We start from the raw sequence: 23,346 nt of genomic DNA, 5'->3' as shown, positions 1-23,346 counted from the left end.
TTTTGCTTTTAGAGATGTTTTTCTGGTCCTTGACTGCACCTTTCCATTCCTGGTGTATAGGAGGAAGGTGAAAAAGTGCCTTTGCCCAGCATCCTTGATAAGTTCCTCAAGTGAAAGCTTGTACTAAAGTGCTAGTGGTATATAAACTTGTATTCCTCGTGATACAAATATCCCCTGAGAATGACAGATGGGGCTCTGTTCATCAGGAACTACTTACTTGAAATTGATGATATAGTAGCCTTAGATAGCAAAGGAGGAACATTTCATTATTTCACATTTGCTCTTTCAGCACTTAACCAGTCCAGTGTTAATGCTAACAGTTGATCTTTCTTCCACAAAAAGCAGTGTGGAGGAGACTGCCCTTGTTTTCCATTTTCTTTTTTCAACACATAGCCACATTTGGTAAATGTTGCCATTTACCGAACATTATCCCTAAGTTTGGGGATAAGGAGCCTGAGCTTCAGGGTGACTTTTATGTCTTCCGTTTTTCCAGAGTGGTTTCTTAATCTTATTTCTTTTTTTTTTTTTTTTTTTTTTTTTTGAGACAGAGTCTGGCTCTGTCGCCCAGGCTGGAGTGCAGTGGCCGGATCTCAGCTCACTGCAAGCTCCGCCTCCCGGGTTCCCGCCATTCTCCTGTCTCAGCCTCCCGAGTAGCTGGGACTACAGGTGCCCGCCACCTCGCCCGGCTAGTTTTTTTTGTATTTTTTAGTAGAGACGGGGTTTCACCAGGTTAGCCAGGATGGTCTCTATCTCCTGACCTCGTGATCCGCCCGTCTCGGCCTCCCAAAGTGCTGGGATTATAGGCGTGAGCCACCACGGCCGGCCTCTTCTTAATCTTATTTCTAAATGAGAGGATTTTTTAATAAGATGACTTCTGAGATGCTCTAAAATTCTTTATCATTTGGGTTGCCAGCGTAAATCAGCAAGGTTTGAATTTGTTAGCTTGTTACCACACAAACGTAGTTCTTGCCCTTGTGGAACTTAAAATTAAGAAACTGAGTTTAAATAAAATTTGAAATTAGTATGAAGTGCAAGTGAGCTTGTTGGTTTTATTTTCATTGTCTTCTGGTTTATTTTTCTTCTAAGAAGTAGAAATCAACTTTTATATTGAATAGATTCATAATTTATCTCCTGAGCCAGCCCATGTTTTTCTGCCTGATTAAGATACATACATATTTCTAAGGATAGAGATACATAGATCTGTGTATCCTCATATCTCCAGTATGTGTATATATATGCACATACACAATGTTTTATAAACACTGAAGTTTCATTTGTAACCTTAGCCTTAGACTTTTTGCAAGACCAGCAGAGTATGTTAAAAGAATTTTCTGTGAAATGTTAATAAGATGAAGGCTTGTTATGACCCCCAAAGTCTGGTATATGTTCTGTCATTTGTTTACTTATTTTATTCATTTTTTTTTGAGAAAGAGTCTCACTCTGTCATCCAGGCTCAAGTGCAGTGGTGCAACGTTGACTCACTGCAACCTCCACCTCCTGGGTTCAAGCAGTTCTCGTGCCTCAGCTTCCCGAGTAGCTGGGATTACAGGCGCATGTCACCAAGGCTGGTTCACTTTTTTGTATTTTTAGTAGAGATAGGGTTTCACCATGTGGGCCAGGCTGGCAGTTATTTAGTGAATTACCTTTGGACCACACTTCAAAAGTTGTTACAGCCTAGCGATTATGTTATAGCATTTTAATGTAAGTGACTTAAAAAAAACAGTCTAGATAAGAAAGTTAACTGCAGAGTTGCGGTAATTAATCTTGTTTTTGTGGTATTAGCTTTTTTCATTATATTCATTGTTTTGGCTGTTATATTCATTGTTTTAGCTGTGTATCTAGAAATTGAAGGTAGGAGGACAGGTTTAAATTATACCTTGCTAGAATCTAAGCACCTCAGTTGCAAAGATAAAATAACACTTTGTTTCCTCATAAGCATGTTTAATCCCACATAGCAAGTAGTAGTTGTAACTCCCAGGATGCCTTTATGAATCTTTCTGATTCTGCATTGCAGCATGTCACAGGAAACCTGTACTCTATTTCTGCATCATGTGAGAACCTTGTAGCTGAAATATCTAGAGTTGAAAAACTGGGCTGGAAGATCTGGATATAGGGAGCTCGACCAGAGTCTGTAAAGTTAAGTCCCTGGTTTTAGGGGGCTAGGAAAGTGTTACGTACCCATCAAAGACATGCGTTAATAACAGATACAATGAAACTGGGAATATATACCCTTTTGGGTGAAATGTCTAAAAATTTTTGGTGAAATGTTAACTAGTGTCTTGGGATGGTGGTGGTGAGTTGATTTTTGTTATTGTTTTACATTTCTTTGCTTTTCAAATACTGCTTATGGAATCTACAGGGAGGGAGTCTTTGTGACATTGTCTTTGGCAGTGATTTCATGGATGTAACACCTAAAGGATAGGCAACAAAAGTAAAAATAAGACAAGTGAGACATCAAACTACAAAACTTCTACACAGCAAAGGAAACAGTCAACAAAGTGAAAGGACATCCTATGAAATGGGAGAAAATATTTGCAAACCATATATCTGATAAGGAGTTAATCTCCAGCCGGGCGCGGTGGCTCACGCCTGTAATCCCAGCACTTTGGGAGGCCGAGGCGGGCGGATCACAAGGTCAGGAGATCAAGACCACAGTGAAACCCCGTCTCTACTAAAAATACAAAAAATTAGCCGGGCGCGGTTGTGGGCCCCTGTAGTCCCAGCTACTCGGGAGGCTGAGGCAGGAGAATGGCGGGAACCCGGGAGGCGGAGCTTGCAGTGAGCCGAGATCGCGCCACTGCACTCCAGCCTGGGCGACAGAGCGAGACTCCGTCTCAAAAAAAAAAAAAAAAAGGAGTTAATCTCCAAAATATTTAAGGAACTTCGGCAACTTAGTGGCAGAAAAACTAATAACCTATTTGAAAATGAACTAAAAACTTAAATAGATATTCTCCAGAGAAGACGTACAGATGGTAAGCAGGTATATGGAAAAAGCCTCAACATCATTAATCATCAGGGAAATGCAAATAAAAACCACAATGAGGTATCTTCTCACCCCTATTAGGATGACTGTTAAAAAAAAACACAAAAGACAAGTGTTGGTGAAGATAGGGAGAATCTGAACACCTTACACACTGTTGGTAGAAATGCAAAAAGGTGTAACTATTATGGAAAACAGTGTGGAGGTCCTCAAAAAATTAAAAATAGAACTACCGTATGATCCAGCAATTCCACTTCCAAGTATTTATTCAAAAGAAATGAAATCAGGAACTTGAAGAAATATTAGCACTCCAGTGTTTATAATAGCACTATTCACAATAGCCAAGATGTGGAAACAGCCGACAACATGTCCATTGACAGTTGAAGAAATAAAATGTGGCATATAAATACAATGGAATATTATTCGTTCTTAAGGAATTCTGCAATGAAATAAGCCAATCACAGACAAATATTGCATGATTTCACTTAAATGAAGTTATCAAAAATAGTCAAATTTATAGAATCAAAGAGTCGAATCGTGGTTGCCGGGGCCAAAGGGAGGGGAGGGGGAAATGGGGAGTTACTAGTCAGCAGGCATGAAATTTCAGTTAAGCAGGATGAATAAGTTCCGCTGTACAATATTGTACCTATGGTCAACAGTACTGTATCGTACACTTAAATATTTGTTAAGAAGGTAGTATTCATGTATGAGAATAAAGTAAAACTAAAAAGTGATAATTTGGCAGTGGCTCATGCCTGTAATCCCAGCATGTTGAGAAGCAGAGGCAGGAGGATCACTTGAGCCCAGGAGTTTGATACTAGTCTGAGCAACATAGGGAGACTCTGTCTCTACAAAAAAATTAAAAAACAAAAATCCCAGTGTGGTGGCACATGCCTGTGGTTCCAACTGCTGAGGAGGCTGAGATAGGAGGATCACTTAAGCTCTAGAGGTCAAGGCTTCAGTTAGTTATGATAGCACCACCGCATTCCAGCCTGAGCAGTAGAGCCAAGACCCTGTCTCAATAATAATAATAATAATAATTTTCTTTTTTTTTTTTAGACGAGGTCTTGCTCTGTCGCCCAGACTGGAGCTCAGTGGCATAGTCTTGGCTCACTGAAACCTCTGTCTCCTGAGTTCAAGCAGTCTCCTGCCTCAGCCTCCCACGTAGTTGGGATTATAGACGCCTGCCACCGTGTCCAGTTAATTTTTTGTATTTTTAGTAGAGATGGGGTTTCGTCAAGTTGGCCAGTCTGGTCTCAAACTCCTGACCTCAGGTGATCCACCCACCTCAGTCTCCTAAGTACTGGGATTGCAGGCATGAGCCACTATGCCCTGCCAATAATTTTATAATTCTGGTTGTGATGTGAACTCATACTATTTGATTGATGACACAGTCCATATGTAGGGCACTTAAAATTTGAATAAAAGCTAAAATGTTACATATTTTTAATGCTGGAAGTGTGCTTTAAGTGCTTATTAATTTATAGACATTTGTATTTTTATTCACAGCAACTTTAGGATGATAATTGACTGTTATTTCTAGTAAATGAGGATAACTGATAATCAGGAAGTCAGTTCAGAATTAAAATTAGGCCATGCGCTGTGGCTCGTGCGTGCAGTCCTAGCATTTTGGGAGGATGAGGTGAGAGGGTCCCTTAAGACCGGGAGTTCAAGACCAGCCTACCAACATACTGAGATCCTGTCTCTGAAATAAATAAATTAATTAAATAAATAAATAAAATTCACCTGGCCTGGGGTGGCATGTACCTGTAGTCCTAGCTACTCAGGAGATTGAGGCAGGAGGATTGTTTGAGCCCAGGAAGTTGATATTTGGGACTCTGAACCAGTGATTCTGTCTTTCCAGGATAAGTTTGTGACTATAGCATAAAATTCCTTTTGCATCAGATAATTTGATTATGGTAGTAAATACGTACAAATACTTTGCTCACATGCCTGCTGAATGATGGAAGATGGAAAATTTAGTGTGCAAATGAACTGGATAATTAGAAAAGAGAAATTTATTGTTGATTGCAACAGGTGGCTATTTTTTCTGAAGGTACCCTAGTGGTGTGGACTCACATCTGTTTAATAATTTTATGTGGGGAATATTTTCTGTTCGTAAAACTTGAGATTACCTGTGAAGAAATTAGTGACTGTCAGTTTATTAAGTGTTGAAACAGATTGCTAAGGGAAATAATTTCATCATTATTGGCTAAAAAAGAAAAAAAACACCTCTTACTTTCTAAGAGGATTTCTAAGAAGAACGTGTTTGGGAATAAATAGGAACCATTTTTTAAAAAATGTAGGACTTTGAAACGTAAATTTAGTTCTTAGATTTTTAATCGACTCATCTCACATTCACTTGATTAGTTGTCTGACCATCTTACAGGCTTCTTATAAACCTAAACCAAGAGAAAACAAGTGTTTTCCTGAGAAAGCATACTAAAAAACCTTCATTAAATGAGATCAACTAAATTTTGTTGCTTTTTTTTTTTTTTTTTTTAGTAGAAGCTACTGATGTGGTTAAGGAAAAATCAGTAAGTATAGATTCTAGGGAGCAGTCTACATGGTTTTATGAAGAGCCGATCACAGATGTATTTAATGTATTTGTCTGAAACAGTGACTTTTAGTAGCTGAAGAAGGAACAAGAACAACATAACTGGATTTAAACAAAGCTTTTGTTTTTTCATGAAGCAGTCATATTGGTGTTGTGTCAGTTGGGGGAAATTTTTAAAAGTTATGTTATATGGAAACTATAACTTACTAAAAAATAGCGCTAGCCATTTGCACATAGACACTTAGTGAATGATTGTTTTCCTTCATCTTTCTTCTCTAGTCCAAGGTGTGTTCATATAATTACTTATTTACATTATTGAGCATATTAAATATGTTCATAGATGATTTAAAACTGGGTGAGGTTAAGTACTCAACCAAGAACAAATCAAATTACTTTGAATAACCTGTTAGAAAAAAAAAGCCGATGTGTTTTAATCTGTGTGGAAACAAAAAAAAAAATGAGCAGACTCTTCAAACTAGCTAGCTAGGACCAAATATAGCAGATAGGGGCTACAGTTGAGGTTCTGAAGTGTGTGTGGTGGGGGTGCATGGGTGTGTGTGAACACATGATACTGTATCATAGCAATAAGATTTGTAAAACATTGCAATGGCTGAAAAACTGTCTAATAGGAAATTTAAAATGTTATTCCAAAGAGGAACAAGCCTAAAAGTTAGTTAACCTTTCAGAGTGGTTGAAAGTAATTTTTAAAAGAAAAAGGTTGCTCAGCTATTTTTTTCGTATTATGTACTCAAAAGATAGCTAAAGAAAATGAATTTAAATTATTAGACTGACAAAGAACTTCTGGTAAATTCTAAAATGGGGCACTAAAGAAGATTATATCCTTTCTTTTTTGGTGTCAGCTTAGTTTAGATACTTTAAAATTATCTTGGAGATGTTAAGTAAACTAGTCAGGAATGGTATTATAGAATGTTTGAAATAGAAGGAACCATTGTCCCAATTCTTGAGGTTTGTTCAAAGTGATGTTTGGATTTAGAGCCCAAGTCTCCAGATTCCCAGTCAGTAATGATAATGTTACCTGTTCTTGTTCCAAAATTGTATCATCATCCTAGTCATTTTTCATTTTAGTGAATTGTTGGACCTGTTGATCTGTTTATGGTTCCAAGGGATAGATGGGAGCATGGAATACTCTCTCAAAATAAATGTGTAAGTGCCAAGTGAGCAGTATAGATCATGAGTGCCTGGCACCCTAGAAAATTTTAATTAAGTGAATTAAAGAATACAGATATATGTATCTTTTATTTTTTAGGGTTCCCCCCCTCAGATAAGTTCTTACTCTGTCGCCCAGCAGGAACACAGTGGCACAGTCATTGCTCTCTGCAGCCTCGAACTGCCAGGCTCAAGAGATCATTCTGCCTCATCTGCCCCAGTAGCTAGGACTACAGGTGTGTTCCACCAAGACCGCTAATTGGCTTTTTTGAGACAAAGTCTGTTATTCAGGCTGGAATGCAGTAGCACAATCTCGGTTCGTTGCAACCTCTGCTTCCCAGGCTCAAGTGATCCTCCTGCCTCAGTCCCCCAGGTAGCTGGGACTACAGGCATGTGCCACCACACCCGGCTAATTTTTGTATTTTTTGTAAAGACAAGATTTCACCATGTTGTCCAGACTGGCCTTGAACTCCTGGGCTCCAGCAATTCACCCACCTCAGCCTCCCAAAGTGCTGGGATTACAAGCATGAGCCACCATGCCTGGCCCCACAAATCCTTTTATAGAGCCAGGGTCTTGCTTTGTCTCCTAGGTTGGTCTTGAACTCTTGACCTTAAGCGATCCTTCCACCTCAGCCTCACGAAGTGCTGGGATTACAGGTGTGAGCCACCGGCACAGGACATAGAATTTAAGGGGGAAAGCCAGTTATTTTGTTTTCCCTGTTCTTTCATTCCCCCGAGGTAACTCTTAACTGTTCTTTTGTGTTGGTTCTTTTGGGGGGAAAAAATAATAATTTTTTTTTTTTTGAGATGGGGTCTCATCGCCACCCCCCACACCCCCCCCCCCTTTTTTTTTTTTGGAGACAGAGTTCCGCTCTTGTTGCCCAGGCTGGAGTGCAATGGCACAATCTCAGCTCACCGCAAACTCCACCTTCCTGGGTTCAAGTGATTCTCCTGCCTTAGCCTCCCGAGTTGCTGGGATTACAGGTATGCGCCACCACGCCCATGTAAGTTTGTATTTTTAGTAGAGATGGGGTCCTCCATGTTGGTCAGGCAGGTCTTGAACTCCCAACCTCAGGTGATCTGCTCACCTCGGTCTCCCAAAGTGCTGGGATTACAGGCATGAGCCACTGTGCCTGGCTTTGTCGCTCTTTTACCCAGACTAGAGTGTAGTGGCTTGATCACAGCTTACTGTAGCCTCAACCTCTGCCTCTCGATTAGCTGGGACCACTGGCATGTGCCACCATGCTCAGTTAATTGTTACTTTTTTTTGTAGAGACAGGGGTCTCACTGTGTTGCACAGGCTTTTTCTTTTTAATTTTTTAAATGCATGTGAATATAAACACACTTTTTTTCGTTAAAAACAAACCACACTGTATGTATTGTTTTGTAACCTAAGTTTCATTTTTTGCTTAGAGATACCCTGGGCATTTTTCTGTATCTGTATAAATAGAGGATGACCTCATTCTTTTTTATAGTTGCAGAGTAGTCTTTTACATGAATGTACCACAATGTATTAAATATTCATCTATTAACATTTAAATTCTTTTATGCTGTTATAGAACTGCAGCAAACAACCCTATACAAATATCTTTACATGTTTATGTCACAATTTTAGTAGAAAGATTCATTTTTTTTTTTTTTTTGAGACAGAGTCTCCTTCTGTCGCCCATGCTGGAGTGCAGTGGCGCAAGCTCAGCTCACTGCAACCTCTGCCTCCCGGGTTCAAGTGATTCTGCCTCAGCATCCTGAGTAGCTGGGATTACAGGCACACGCCACCATGCCCGGCTAATTTTTGTATTTTTAGTAGAGACGGGGGTTTTACCATGTTGGTCAGGCTGGTCTTGATCTCCTGACCTTGTGATCTGCCCACCTTGGCCTCCCAGAGTGCTGGGATTACAGGCGTGAGGCACCATGCCCGGTGAGAGATTCACTTTTGCAAAAGATTCACTTTTTTAAAGTGGGTTATTTGGTCAAAGGGTTTTTCTGTTTTTAAGCTTTATTGAAGTATAATTGATACATTTTAAAATGCACGTTTAATGTATACATTTTGATGATTTGGAGGGATATTTGCAGTTTAAAGTTTGGTAAATATTGCTGAATTTGTTTTCAAAGAAAGGTTGCATAATTTATAATCCCATCATTAGTGCATGAGGTTAACTATTGAATGAATGAATACATGAGATACTTGAGAGTAACGTGGCAACTAGTCTTAGGGCTGAAATGATTTGGAAGGACTGTTCAGAGATAGTGGGGGTACTTAAACTATTATCTTGAGGAACGAGTATGCCACAGATAGAGGAACATAGGGGAAAAAGGATATTCTTAGTGAGAGGGAATGGGGCAAAGGCCTTGGAAGATTTACCAGGACAGAATTTTTTTTTTTTTTTTTTTTTGAGAAGGAGTCTCGCTCTGTCGCCCAGGCTGGAGTGCAGTGGCCGGATCTCAGCTCACTGCAAGCTCCGCCTCCCGGGTTCGGGCCATTCTCCTGTCTCAGCCTCCTGAGTAGCTGGGACTACAGGCGCCCGCCACCTCGCCCGGCTAGTTTTTTGTATTTTTTTTAGTAGAGATGGGGTTTCACCGTGTTAGCCAGGATGGTCTCGATCTCCTGACCTAGTGATCCGCCCGTCTCGGCCTCCCAAAGTGCTGGGATTACAGGCTTGAGCCACCGCGCCCGGCCTCAGGACAGAATTTTTACTCTGTTGTCATACTCTGTTCGTCTCTTGGTTCACTTTATGTTAGCATTTTTTTGGTTGGGGAGGGGAAAGGAACTAGGCACTCTCTTGTCTTCAAGGCTTTACCACCTGTGGAACAATCTATTCCAAGTCTTTTATGCTTTGACTGTTTTTCTTTTACAAGATTCTTCCTTAGACAGACTTATCTACGCATTGTTTGTTTGTTTGTTTTTTTTTTTTTTTTTTTTTTTTTTGAGACTGAGTCTCCTCCTGTTGCCCAGGCTGGAGTGCAGTGGTGTGAGCTCGGCTCACTGCAGCCTCTACCTCCCGGGTTCAAGCGTTTCTCATGCTTCAGCTTCCCAAGTAGCTGGGATTACAGGCATGCACCACCACGGCCTTGGTAGAGACAGGGTTTGCCATGTTGGCCAGACTGGTCTCGAACTCCTGACCTGTGATTTACCCACCTCGGCCTCCCAAAGTGCTGGGATTACAGGCATGAGCCACAGCACCTGGCCTACACATTGTTCTTGAGTGAGCTATATGCTGTACTACTGCAGTTTTTTTTTTGACACTATAGTAAAACTGTGAACTCAGTGGTTGCTTGACTTCAGTATCTGATCACTTCTTTTATGTGTCTTTTGTCTTCTTGATAGCTTTTCCATATCCCAGCCTCAGGTGCTTGCTGTCATTTATAGTTGTTGTTAGGCCCATTTATGCTTATTGAAGAATTACCAGTTAATATTTGTTTGATAATGTTTTATATAGTAAGCTCATCTTGTTCACTGTCCTGAATGCTTTCTTTATAGTACTGTTTGGTAATGAAGTTTTTATATTCTTACCAGAATGTATTTCCTCATTAATAGATGTCTGATAATCAGTATATGGACTTATAATGCACAATAGAAGTGATGTATAATTCATGTATTATGCGTAACAAGAATCTGTTTTACAGTAAACTTCTGTTTACTGAATTTAATTCACAAGAGTTAGTAATTGGCAACCTTAGGATTAGAATCCATGTTTTTCTGATTAAACAGCCAGAATGAAATTTTAATTACTATAATGCATCAATAATCATCTCCCATGTAAAAGCTTTTAAAAAATACTTCAAAAATATCTGAAGTTACACTATAAGGAACAGCCATCAGGATGGTGCTGTGAGTTTTAGCTTTGAGATTCTCTATCTCTTCAAAGACAGCAATGATAAACATACACACAATTAATAATCATACTTTTAGAATGAATGTAGATGCATAAATCTGCATCTTCTCTAGAAATCATAAAGAAGAAAAATCTATCAACCTCTGTTTTCAGTGAACTGAAAGACGTATGTAAACTCCAGATTGTTTTTTGAAGACTATCAAAAACATCAGAAAAGGGACAGAAGCTATTAGTTTAAATATACTTATTGACAGTAAGAGGTTCATGTTGAAGTTCAGAAGGTAAATCTCTTGTTTGTAATGACGGGTTGGTGGCAGAAGTGCCTGATTATATTCAGAAAAGAGAAAGTAGAGCTGTACACATGTGTACACAGAGCCACATGTACAGGAACCAGCTTTTCTCTGTATTTTAAAAAAATTTTTATTTATTTATTTTTTGAGACGGAGTCTTGCTCTGTCACCCAGGCTGGAGTGCAATGAATGGCACGATCTCAGCCCACTGCAACTTCTGCCACCCGGGTTCAAGTGATTCTCCTATCTCAGCCTGCCAAGTAGCTGGGATTATAGGTGTGCATCACAAAGCCCGGCTAACTTTTTTATTTTTAGCAGAGATGGATTTTTACCATGTTGGCCAGGCTGGTCTCGAACTCCTGACCTCATGATCCACCCACCTCAGCCTCCCAAAGTGCTGGGATTACAGGCGTGAGCCACCGTGCCTGGCCAAAAAATTTATTAATTCATACACAATTACTTGTCTTCTGGTTTGTTGAAGCAATAAGCCAGACATTTGCCACAATAATATCTGTCAAAGTGGCTTGCTATAAACATTCCAGCACCACATTCATCTGAAGGGCACTCCCGACTAAGGCGACTAATTTTACCATTCTCATCCACCTTACGGTGTTTAAGGACAACCAACTTAACCTTCTTTCTCTTGTGCTTATTCTTCTTGGGAGTCGTATAAGACTTCTTCTTTAATGCCACCACAAAGTCTCAACACAAGAGTAGACTACTTTTGAATGTTGTAGTTAAAGTACTTTCATCTTCCAGTTGCTTGCCATCAAACATCAGTCTTTGCTGATCCGTACAGACTTCTTCCTTATCCTGGATCTTCCTTTTCATTTTCTGTTGCATCCAAGGGTTCAATCTTGAGGGTGGTGGTCTTACCCATAGGGTTTTTACAAAAATCTGCATTTTGGTGGCGGCTCTGAGGTAGAGTGAAAGAAAGAGATGAGTTAGATTAGACAGGAGAAGGCAATGCACAGGGCACTGGTCGCAGAGCAGCAGAAGAGCACACACTCCCTCTATTATAGCATCAAAGGAGTAGAGAGTATTTGGACTGTGAAACCTGTATTTCCTTCCCTTGCCACTCCTGGGAATCTATGTAAATAGCTGCTTCAGAAAAATTCAGTTTATTCTGTTATGCAAAATACGAAAGAAGCTGATATGGCAGCAGAACTTCCCAAGCACAAAAAACAGTCATTAGTGAATTGTTGCTGCAGAGCAGATGAAAATTGTGACCCAGCATTTCACCATCTATTTTTTAGACTTGAGTAAAGCTTGTAAATAGTTCTACAAAAGAAGATTACAAAGCAGGAAAGGTAAGAACTCAGAAAAGAGGTGGCGGGGCAACAGGAGGAGATAAAATGTGAGTTGAGGGAACTTGGGAAAGAAGTAGAAGAAAGCAAAAGGCTGGGCATGGGGGCTCACACCTATAATCCCAGCACTTTGGGAGGCTGTGACAGGGAGATCGCTTGAGCTCAGGAGTTCGAAACCAGCCTAGACAACATGGCAAAACCCTGTCTCTAAAAAAAGTACGTAATTAGCCAGGTATAGTGGCTCGCGTCTGCAGTCCCAGCTACTTGGGAGTCTGAGGTGGGAAGAGGGCTTGAGCCCAGTAGGCGGAGGTTGCAGTAAGCCGAAATTGCACCACTGCACGTGAGCCTGGGCAACAGAGGGGAGACCCTGTCTCAAAAAATAGTACAGAAATGCAGGTGAAATAAGGAGCACAAGAAGCAGACTAGCCCCAAGGAAAACATAGTAAGAGACACAGGGATTTTAAAAAATGGAAATAATTTTTTTTTTTAAGTTTTAGAAAATACAGTAGATCCAACAAACTTAGAATTGAAACCCCTATAGAAGAAAACCAAAACATGACAACAAAACAAGTGGTTAAAAACACAATTGAAGAAAAACTAACTGAGATGAAATTTACATATTGAAAGGGCATCTGTGGCAGGGAAAACTGACCAGAAAGATCGTAAAGATTCCTTTCAACAGCCAGAAACCTTCCTGACTACCCCACTCCAAGTTCTCTGTAAGACATTAAAATCTGGCCGGCCTTAGAATTCTCCACAACGTTCAACCCCAGTCGAACAAGGAAGAGATAAGGAAGTAAAGTGCTGGCTAAAGATTTTATATCCAGTCACATTGTTCTTAAGGAACAAATAGTACTCAGAGAATATTGTTTATGTGAGCCCTTCTTGAGGAAAATACTAGAGTATAAACTTCAGCTGACAGACGTGGGGAAATGATTGGTGTGTAAGCAGTGAATTTATATATAGACATAAAGACTAAAATGTGGGCTGGGCGTGGAGGCTCACATGTGTAATCCCAGCACTTTGGGAGGCCAAGATGGGCAGATCACTTGAGGCTAGGAGTTTAAGACCAGCCTGGCCAACATGGTGAAACCCCGTCTCTATCAAAAATACAAAAATTAGCTGGGCATGGTGGTGCACACCTGTAGTCCCATCTACTTGGGAGGCTGAGGCATGAGAATCGCTTGAATCTGGGAGGTAGATGGTTGCAGTGAGAGATCGTGCATGCCACTGCATTCCAGCCTGGGTGATAGAGTGAGAATCTGTCTCAAAAAAAAAAAAAAAAAAAAAAAGACTAAAATATGGCGATCGTAATGACAATATAATGTTAATATTGTATACCTTGATGATATAGAAATGATCAAACTAAAAAAATTTGAGAGACGGAATTGCCCTATGGTAATAACTGGTATTGAAAAAGATGTTTAAACATCACAGATCAAGTAATAGAAATATAAACATATTCAGCACTTTAAAAGAAACATTAAAATAACAAAGAAAACTAAAACACTAAAGATAATGCTATTAGATTCAATACTATTGATTAAATCAGATAGTGGGAGAGGAAGCTTGTTAATTTAACATTACTCATATTGAGGAACTAATAGGTGTTGTCTGAAGAGATAGAAATTATGAAGGTAAGCATTAGAACAAAGCTATAAACCTTCCTAAATATTGAAAGAACTGCAAACCCATTAAAAGTAAAACATCATTTAGCAAAAAAATGTTCATATATAACCACATACATAACACGACAACCCTAAGACCAAACATGCCTTTCTTTCTTTATTGTTATTTTTTGAGACAGAGTCTCGTTGTGTCGCCCAGGCTGGAGTGCAGTGGCTCAGTCTTGGCTCACTGCAACCTCCAACTCCCGGATTCAAGTGATTCTATTGCGTCAGCCTCCCAGGTAGCTGGGACTGCAGGTGCCCACCACCAAGCCCGACTAATTTTTGTATTTTTAGTAGAGACGGGGTTTCACCATGTTGGCCAGGCTGATCTTGAACTCCTGACTTCGTGATCTGCCCACCTCAGCCTCCCAAAGTGCTGGTATTACAGGCGTGAACCACCGCACCCGGCCCAAACATGCCTTTCTTAACAAAAGATATTAATATGCTTAACTCACTTTTAGAAGAAAAGTATTTTTTAGTTTAGATTCAAGGCAAAACCCACTCTGTGGTTTATACAAGGTACACACTTAGGGCAGTGATTGTGAAAAGTTGGTGTTTTAAAAGATAGAGAAAAGGTATAAGATACAAATGCAAATGAAAAGAATTTAGGAGTGTCATGATTTTAACATACCAGGTGGAGTTCATACTAAAAAACAATAAAGAGAGGCACTTATTTCTTAAAGGACACAATGAAAATTTAATAGTTGTGAATAGCAATATGTCAGATAACATAGCAGCACCCTTGGTGAAGCAGAAATTACCAGAAATACGAGGAGAAATGGAAATACATTCATAGCAGGAAATGTTTATGTGAAAGACGCAAAACAAACTTCAACAAATGAAACACAATGTTTTTTAATTTTATAAATTAAAACACTGGACATTCTGATTCCAAAGTTCATAAGGAAAAGTAAAGAAGGAAGAAGAGCCAGGAAAACTGAAAAAATGAAATTGGATGTTTTTCACATAAATGCGAAACGGATCAATTAATAAAATAAAACCATGAAAATACCAAAAGAAAATAGTAGTCTTTTTATAATTTTGGTGTGGAGAAGACCTTTTATACTGACTCAATCCAGAAGTCATGAAATAATTGATAAATTCTATTACATTAAAAAAAGTACTCTCAGGGCACTCTGGGAGGCCAAGTTGGATGGATTGCCTGAGCCAAGGAGTTTGAGATCAGCCTGGCAACATGGCACAACCCCGACTCTACCAAAAATAAAAAAAAAGCTGGACATGATGGCATGTGCCTGTGGTCTCAGCAACTGGGGAGGCTGAGGTATGAGAATGTCTTGAGCCTGTAAGACGGAGGTTGCAGTGAACCGAGGAGGTTGCACCACTGCACTCCAACCTGGGTGACAGAGTGAGACCCCGTCTGCACAAAAAAAAAAAAAAGCATTCTCTGAGTGGATAAAGAAAATGTATATACATACAATGAAATATTATTCAAACTTTAAAAAGGAAATTTTGTCGTGTGATACAACATAGATGAACCTTGAGGATGTTATACTAAGTGAAAGCCAGTCACAAAAAGACAAATATTGCATGACCCCACTTATATGAGATATCTAAAGTAATCAAACTCTTAGAAACAAAGTAGAATGGTGGTAGCTAGGGGAAGGGGGAAAAGGGAATTGTTCAGACTGGTAAAACTTATTTGCAACCAAAACTTACAGTTAGGAATTAGCAAAACTTACTGGTAATTTTAATCATAAACAAAGGGTAGCCTTCCTAATATACATATAAGAAGTACTTGGAAACTTGATAAGAAAAAGATCTTGCAATCCCATAAAAAGTGAGCAAAGATATGAATCGATAATTCACAGAAAATTAAATATAAGTGGGTTTTAAGCTGATGAAGCCAGTAGCTCATTTACAGTAAGAGAAATTAAAACTATAACAATTATAGTTACCCTATTAGGCAAAAACAAAAGTTGGGCATGGTTGTGGAGCTTTGGGGGAAAAGCTGCTCATACATTGCTATTGAGAATACAAATTGAGATAATCCCTGTGGGAGGCAATTGGTCAATATCTGCCAGAGTAAAAAATACCCAGCAGGTTGAATTTTCTGAAATTTATCTTATACGTACACACTTACCACATGATATGTGTCTCAGATTATTTTGTATTATGGTTTGTAATAGCAGAAGGTGAGAAACAATCCAGATGTCCATCAGTAGGGGATTAGTCAAAGAAATTATGGAAAAACCATATAAGCAAGCAGCTGTAAGAAAAAAAAGGCAGGCCGGGCGCGGTGGCTCAAACCTGTAATCCCAGCACTTTGGGAGGCCGAGAAGGGCGGATCACAAGGTCAGGAGATCGAGACCATCCTGGCTAACATGGTGAAACCCCGTCTCTACTAAAAAATACAAAAACTAGCCGGGCGAGGTGGCGGGTGCCTGTAGTCCCAGCTACTCGGGAGGCTGAGGCAGGAGAATGGCGTGAACCCGGGAGTCGGAGCTTGCAGTGAGCTGAGATCCGGCCACTGCGCTCCAGCCTGGATGACAAAGCGAGACTCCGTCTCAAAAAAAAAAAAAAAAAGAAAAAAAAAGGCAAAATTCTGGGCTACATAATTTATATTGATATGTTTTTTTACACTCAGAAACTTGGAAAGGATGGACAAGGAAGTCTTAACATGCGTTACCTGGAGAAAGGGGAGAGGAAGTTAATACATAGAAGGACTGGGAGGGAGGGTTTTTTTTTTTTGTTTTTTTGTTTTTGAGAGACAGAGCTTTGCTTAGAGTGCAGTGGCGTGATCTCAGCCCACTGAAATGTCTGCCTCCCCAGTTCAAGCGATTCTCCTGCCTCAACTTCTCAAGTAGCTGGGATTACAGGCACCCCACCACGCCGGGCTAATTTCTGTATTTTTAATAGGGACAGGGTTTCACCATGTTGACCAGGCTGGTCTTGAACTCCTGACCTCAGGTGATCTGCCTGCCTCTGTCTCCCAAAATGCTGGAATTACAGGCATGAGCTACCACACCCGGCTGAGACCTTTCATTCCTTAAAAAAAAAAAAAAAAAAAAAAAAAAGGCTGGGCACAGTGGCTCACTCCTATAATCCTAGCACTTTAGGAGGCCAAGGCGGGTGGATTGAGGAGTTCGAGGTCAGGAGTTCGAGACCAGCCTGGCCAACATGGTGAAACCCTGTCTCTACCAAAACTACAAAAATTAACCAGGCATGGTGGCAGGTTCCTGTAATCCCAGCTACTCGGAAGGCTGAGGCAGGAGGATCGCTTGAACCTGGAGGCAGAGATTGCAGTGAGCTGAGATTGTGCCACTGCACTCCAGCCTGGGTGACAGAGTGAGACTCTGTCTCAAAAAAAGAAAAAAAAGAACAAAAGGCAAAGTGTTAAATAGAGACTAAATACATGAATTTGTCAAAATCTGTTTGGCAAGCAGGAAGATGCCTCTGAGAGGTCACCTGCAGGATAGAGACCAAAACTGTACTGTATATTGGTAGACAGATTGGAGCAGGAAGATGAACAGCCTGTTTTTATTACCCCAGAAACTAAAGGGCTGAATCAGGAAAAAACTGAAAAAGAATATATGACTGTTGCTTAGGGATATGGCTTACATAAATTGCAGGTCCAGAGTGCTGGAAGGAAGCAGTGACAACCTCCTGGATTAAAGCTGGGCCTACCTGCCCATGACTTAGGGTCTGGATCTTCAGGAGGAGACATCTGCAGCAATTATAAGACCTCTTTCTGGGCTGGGCGCCGTGGCTCACACCTGTAATCCCAGCACTTTGGGAGGCTGAGGCGGGTGGATGATGAGGTCAGGAGTTCGAGACCAGCCTGACTAGCATGGTGAAACCTCGTCTCTACTAAAAATACAAAAATTAGCTGGGTATGTTGGTGCGTGCCTGTAATCCCAGCTACTTGGGAGTCTGAGGGAGGAGAATCACTGGAACCCGGGAGTCGGAGGTTGCAGTGAGCCGAGATCGCACCACTGCATTCCAGCCTGGGCAACAAAGCAAGACTTCATCTCAAAAAAAAAAAAAAACCTTATTCTGGGGTGGGAGTTTTGAGTGAGAGATGGTAGAAAATGAAAAATTGTTAGGGTGAGGTAAACACACAAAGATACACACACCGTGCAACTTGGAGTTCTAGTGAACCTGCCAAACAAAAATTCGAAAATATATCAAGAAAAACTAAACCTGAAATAACCAAGTCAACACCTTCATCAAAAAGAAAAGAATGTTTTCTGTGTACTGATACAGAAATATCTCCTAAGTTTTGTTGCTTAGTGGGGAAAAAAAGGGGAATCATTATACAGTATTTATAGTATGTTTTCTTTTTTGTAGGAGTGGGAATAATTAACATACAAGTGAATCCTTAGTCTATAAGTGTCAATAATAGAACAATTTTAAAGTGTATGTTTAAGATCCTCAGGGAGGTAAAGGAAGGAATAATAGCCGTAAAAGAACCAAAATCTAGGCCGGGCGCGGTGGCTCAAGCCTGTAATCCCAGCACTTTGGGAGGCCGAGACGGGCGGATCACAAGGTCAGGAGATCGAGACCATCCTGGCTAATACGGTGAAACCCCGTCTTTACTGAAAAATACAAAAAACTAGCCGGGCGAGGTGGCGGGCGCCTGTGGTCCCAGCTACTCGGGAGGCTGAGGCAGGAGAATGGCGTAAACCCGGGAGGCAGAGTTTGCAGTGAGCTGAGATCCGGCCACTGCACTCCAGCCTGGGCGACAGAGCGAGACTCCTTCTCAAAAAAAAAAAAAAAAAAAGAACCAAAATCACCAGTCTGGGCAACATAGCCAAACCTCTTCTCTACAAAAAAAAAAAAAAAAAAATTTGCTGAGTGTGGTGGTGCACACCTGTGGTCCCATGCTACTCAGGAGGCTGAGGTGGGAGGATCGCTAAAGCCCAGGAGGTTGAGGCTGCAGTGAGCCATGATTGTGCACTACAGCCAGGACAACAGAGCAAGATCCTGTCTTTAAAGAAAATAAATCAACAACTATATTAAGTAAGATGTCATTAGATGTGTACTAGACTGAACATGGTCAGTGAAACAGTGATTTGGAAAATAGTGTTAAGGAATTCACCCAGAATGTAGTAAGAGAGAAGTGGGGAAAAAAATTGAGTATAGATTGATAGATTCAAACAAGTTCAATATTCAAAAGAGATTTTAGGAGAGATTAGAGTAGTTGAGAAACAGTATTCAATGAGATAATGATTAAAAGGTTTCCAGAATTGAAGGTTTCATATTGAACTCGGTTTTCATATTGAACTAGCACACATCTAAACTGCTTACTAGGATAAGTTTTTTAAATCTTTTGGATGCTCAAAAGTGAAATTGCAGATCATGAAACATAAAAGTTTTTCAAAATGAAAAATGCCACAGTTCCTACACCAAAACATTAGTTAAATTAACAACATATTTATCAAAACAATGTCTTCCAGTAGGTAATAGGATCTTCTTTCCTCAGAACATATATAAGGAATATAACTGTTGACCTTGACTTCTATACTCATTTAAACAGTAAGCTGTCAGCAAGAATGAGGCCCAAAGTGAGGAAATAACACAAAATGGAGAGCTCCTCACTTAGAGAAGCTTGATGCAAGAACCAAAGATTGTACTTCAGCAGGAATAGTAAACTAGGGAGAAGGAGGGATTGCAAAAAAGAATACAGTGGCAAACAAAGAATTGGCAAAATATGTTGATAAATCAGGTGAGTTGATTGCAAATATATATATATATATTTTAAAGTAGAATCAAAACTCTGGTCAGTAACAAGAAAGTTGGAAAAAAAGTAGAGTTCATTGAGTCAGGAATGCTACTATTCTTGCTTTGTTCACAAAAAGTCGGTAGCACGAAAAGAGACACTGACCAACTTCAGGGTATTTTACCAAAACTAAATAGCTATTTTGTGGCTCTGCAGCCAGACTACCTGAATGAAAGACTAGCTTATTTCTTACTAGCTGTGTGACATTAAGGAGTTGCTTGAACTTCTTGCATCTGAATTTCCTTATGTATAAATTGGGATGACAATAATACCCTCTCGTTGTTGTGGGGAGGATTAAGTGAAATACATATAAAGCCATTAGAACACTGATTAGTACTACTCTATACTTACTATACTTGTTTGCTGCTGCTGCTGCTGCTTTTGTTTTTTAACTTGAGTAACCACAAAAGGAATAGAAATAAAATAGATGTCTTCCAGACCAGCAGAACTAAAGGAATGAAAATAAGAGAATGAAGAAAGCTTAACTCTTGGTATACCATCAAGGTCAGTTGGAATAATTTTCATTTTTGATTTTCATTTTTCAACAGTGCTAACTATTTAGAAGGGTAGATATTTTATGACTTGTATTCTTAGAGATCTACCAAAGAACAAAGAGAAAATTTATTTTAAAAAATTATTCTATCTTACAGTTACCATATGAGTCTATTAGATCCTTTTTTATAAACCTAACATCCATTATGGGATCTTAGTAATCTTGCTTTTCCTATATATTGAAATATTTTACTATTCTAGGAATTTTATCATTACTTATCAATTATTTATACTACGCTAAAAAAAAGAAAGACAAAAAAATGATAGATTCTCCTAGGAAGATGGAAGATGTGATAGTCATTTTTCAGTTTTCTCACTGCATTGCTCAAATATTATATCCTACTTCAAAAAGGTATTAAAAAATTTAGGAGACGTACGAATTAGAATATAAATGCAAAGAGAAGTAGCACTCTAGACCTGAGTTGTCCAGTACGGTAGCCACTTGCCACATGTGACTGTGTATATTTAAATTAATTAAAATTAATAAAATTTAAAATTCCATTCCTCATCACACTTTCTAGGAGTTATCTAGGAGAAAAATACAACTTTCAATTACTCTCACTTCATGGTGGCTGGCTACCATATTGGACTGCATAGATACAGAACATTTTCATTTTTGTAGAAAGTTATATGCTGTTCTATATGCTAATGATAAATCGAGCGTATAACTTGAGATGATCATATCCTGTATGAATTTTCTCAGACTTAAGAATCAAATGCACAAGATGTTTTAAGGACAAAAAGAAAAGATAGTATTTTTATCCAGTTAGTCATTCAACAGGAAAATTTTACAACATGAACCTGAGCCATCCCTTTTTGCTTAAAAAAAAAAAAAAAAAAGTCCTGAGACAATGTTTTTTAAGTTTTGTACGTGGCCAGGCACGGTGGCTCATGCCTATAATCCTAGCATGTTGGGAGGCCAAGGCAGGTGGATCGCTTGAGGTCAGGAGTTCGAGACCTGCCTGGCCAACATGGTGAAATCCCATCTCTACTAAAAATAGAAAAATTTGCTGAGTGTAGTGGTGCATGTCTGTAGTCCTAGCTACTTAGGAGGCTGAGGCACGGGAATTGCTTCAACTCAGGAGTTGGAGGTTGCAGTGAGCTGAGATTGCACCACTGCAATGCATCTTGGTCAACAGAGCAAGCAAGACTCTGTCTCAAAAAATTTTTTTTTAATTTTGTACGATATTTGTGTGTAAAACTTAGTAGAAAGAGATGTTTGCTGTGTTTAAGTTCCTATTAAAATTTATTTTAAAAGTTGTCTTGCACTGTCTCTTTAAATTATTTGTAAAATAACCAAAAAAAAATTTTAAGGCATCCTTTGGACCCAGGTAGTAAATGGTATGTTGAGGGTTAAAGCATGAGAGGAAAAGGGGGAATAGGAAGTAAAGGAAAATCAGGATAAATGTAACATGACAAAATAGAAATATAATTACAGTGGATTAAATGTATATTTTAAAATTATATATATTATTTTTATTTATTTATTTATTTTTTTGAGATGGAGTCTCGCACTCTCGTCCAGGCTGGATAGCAGCGGCGCAATCTCGGCTCACTGCAGCCTCCGCCTCCCAGGTTCAAGTGATTCTCCTGCCTCAGCCTCCCAAGTAGCTGGGATTACAGGTGCCTGCCACCATAGCCGGCTAATTTTTTGTCTTTTTAGTAGAGACGGAGTTTCACTATGTTGGCCAGGCTGGTCTCGAACACTTGACCTCGTGATCCACCCACTTCAGCCTCTCAAAGGGCTGGGATTACAGGCCTGAGCCACCAGGCTCAACTGGCTTTAAAGTTATACATTTTAAAAACAAGCCAGCTGCGCCTTACAATAGTTATACTCAAAGCAGAGGGACACAGATTAAATGTAAAGGGATGAAAATGTGGTAAGTTGAACACATATATATCTTTCTTTTTACTTGAAACCATGTTACAGTAACATAATTTTTAAAAGGGGTAAACCCACTAGAACAGAGAAAAGGGTAAGAGGGACAAAATCAGTTTGGAAACTGAAAAGTGAGTGAATGGGTAGCAACTTAGTGTACCCAATAAAGTTGAAACAGCTGGCAGGTATGGAAGCTACAAGAAATAAGGCAAAGAACCCCAAAAGACTAAGGAATTAGAGACACAAGTGCCTTTGAGGGCCATGTGTAGGGCAAGGATAAAACCCAGGAGCACTGGTTGTAAGACTTTAAAAAGAGCAATTAGACTTCTTAGTTTTCTTTCTGTGTTCTGTGCAACCAGGTATTTGCCTCTTTACCATTACCATCAAGGCGGAAAGCTGAGGCTTATTGTAGGAGAGAAATACCAGATACAGATAAGATAAGGGAAGGGCCTTCAAACCTAAAATGTTGATTAAATGGAAAGTCTGCATATGAAAAGTTGAGAATCCCAGTACTTTAAACCTCTGCCTCCTTGAGTACTAGCTTCTAGATATACACCTTTCAAGAAGAGGCTAGAAGAGTACCTTCTGGGAAAACCTGTCTAAAAATAAATCCATAGACTTACCAGTAGTGACACTGAAACTTACTGTGTTCCTGCTTTATTACTGTACAGTAGTAGTTCTCAAACTTTTTTAAACAAGACCCTTTTAACTGCTTGTGGAGCCCTGTGCCCCGGTAGATTTTTTTTAATGTGGGTTATAGCTATCAATATTTACTGTATTAATTAAAATGTTAAATATCCCTTTAAAAGCAACAGTAATCCATTAAATGTATTACATGGCGTAATTTTTGTGGAAAATAACTTTTCCAGAACAAAAATTTAGAGTGGAATAGTTTTACGTATTTGTGAATCTAATGTCCAGCTTAACAGGAACTTTTAATATCTGCTTCTGCATTTGGGCTGTCATGATATCCCATGTCACGTATGTAGCCTCTGAAAAACTCTACTGTGTACTTGTAAGAAAGTGGACAAAAAAAATATAATGTCTTAATGTCTGTTAATAGTGAAAATAAGGCCAGGCACAGTGGCTCAAGCCTGTAATCCCAGCACTTTGGGATGCTGAGTCAGGCGGATCACCTGAGGTCAGGAGTTGTAGACCAGCCTGGCCAACATGGTGAAACCCCATCTCTACTAAAAATACAAAAATTAGCCAGGCAGGGTGGGGCACGCCTGTAGTCCCAGCTGCTGGGGAGGCTGAGGCAGAGAATCGCTTGAACCTGGGAGGCAGAGGTTGCAGTGAGCTGAGATTGTACCATTGCACTCCAGCCTGTGCAGCAAGAACAAAACTCCGTCTCACACACACACACACACA

General features: G+C 39.7%; 1 protein-coding gene and 1 pseudogene across 3 annotated transcripts in view; one reads left to right on the top strand and one right to left on the bottom strand.

Annotated features, from left to right (window-relative positions):
- The window catches only part of LOC105464989 (F-box protein 11), a 101,088-nt gene that overhangs the window by 11,606 nt on the left and 66,136 nt on the right, over positions 1-23,346 (top strand). The gene's annotated exons all lie outside the window — the stretch shown is intronic.
- LOC105464988 (ubiquitin-ribosomal protein eS31 fusion protein-like) lies at positions 11,284-11,730 on the bottom strand (annotated as a pseudogene).

This window comes from Macaca nemestrina, chromosome 13, assembly GCF_043159975.1.
Source record: "Macaca nemestrina isolate mMacNem1 chromosome 13, mMacNem.hap1, whole genome shotgun sequence".
NCBI lineage: Eukaryota > Metazoa > Chordata > Mammalia > Primates > Cercopithecidae > Macaca > Macaca nemestrina.
Note: the sequence above shows the minus strand (reverse complement) of the source record. Positions and strands in the feature narration are given on the sequence as shown.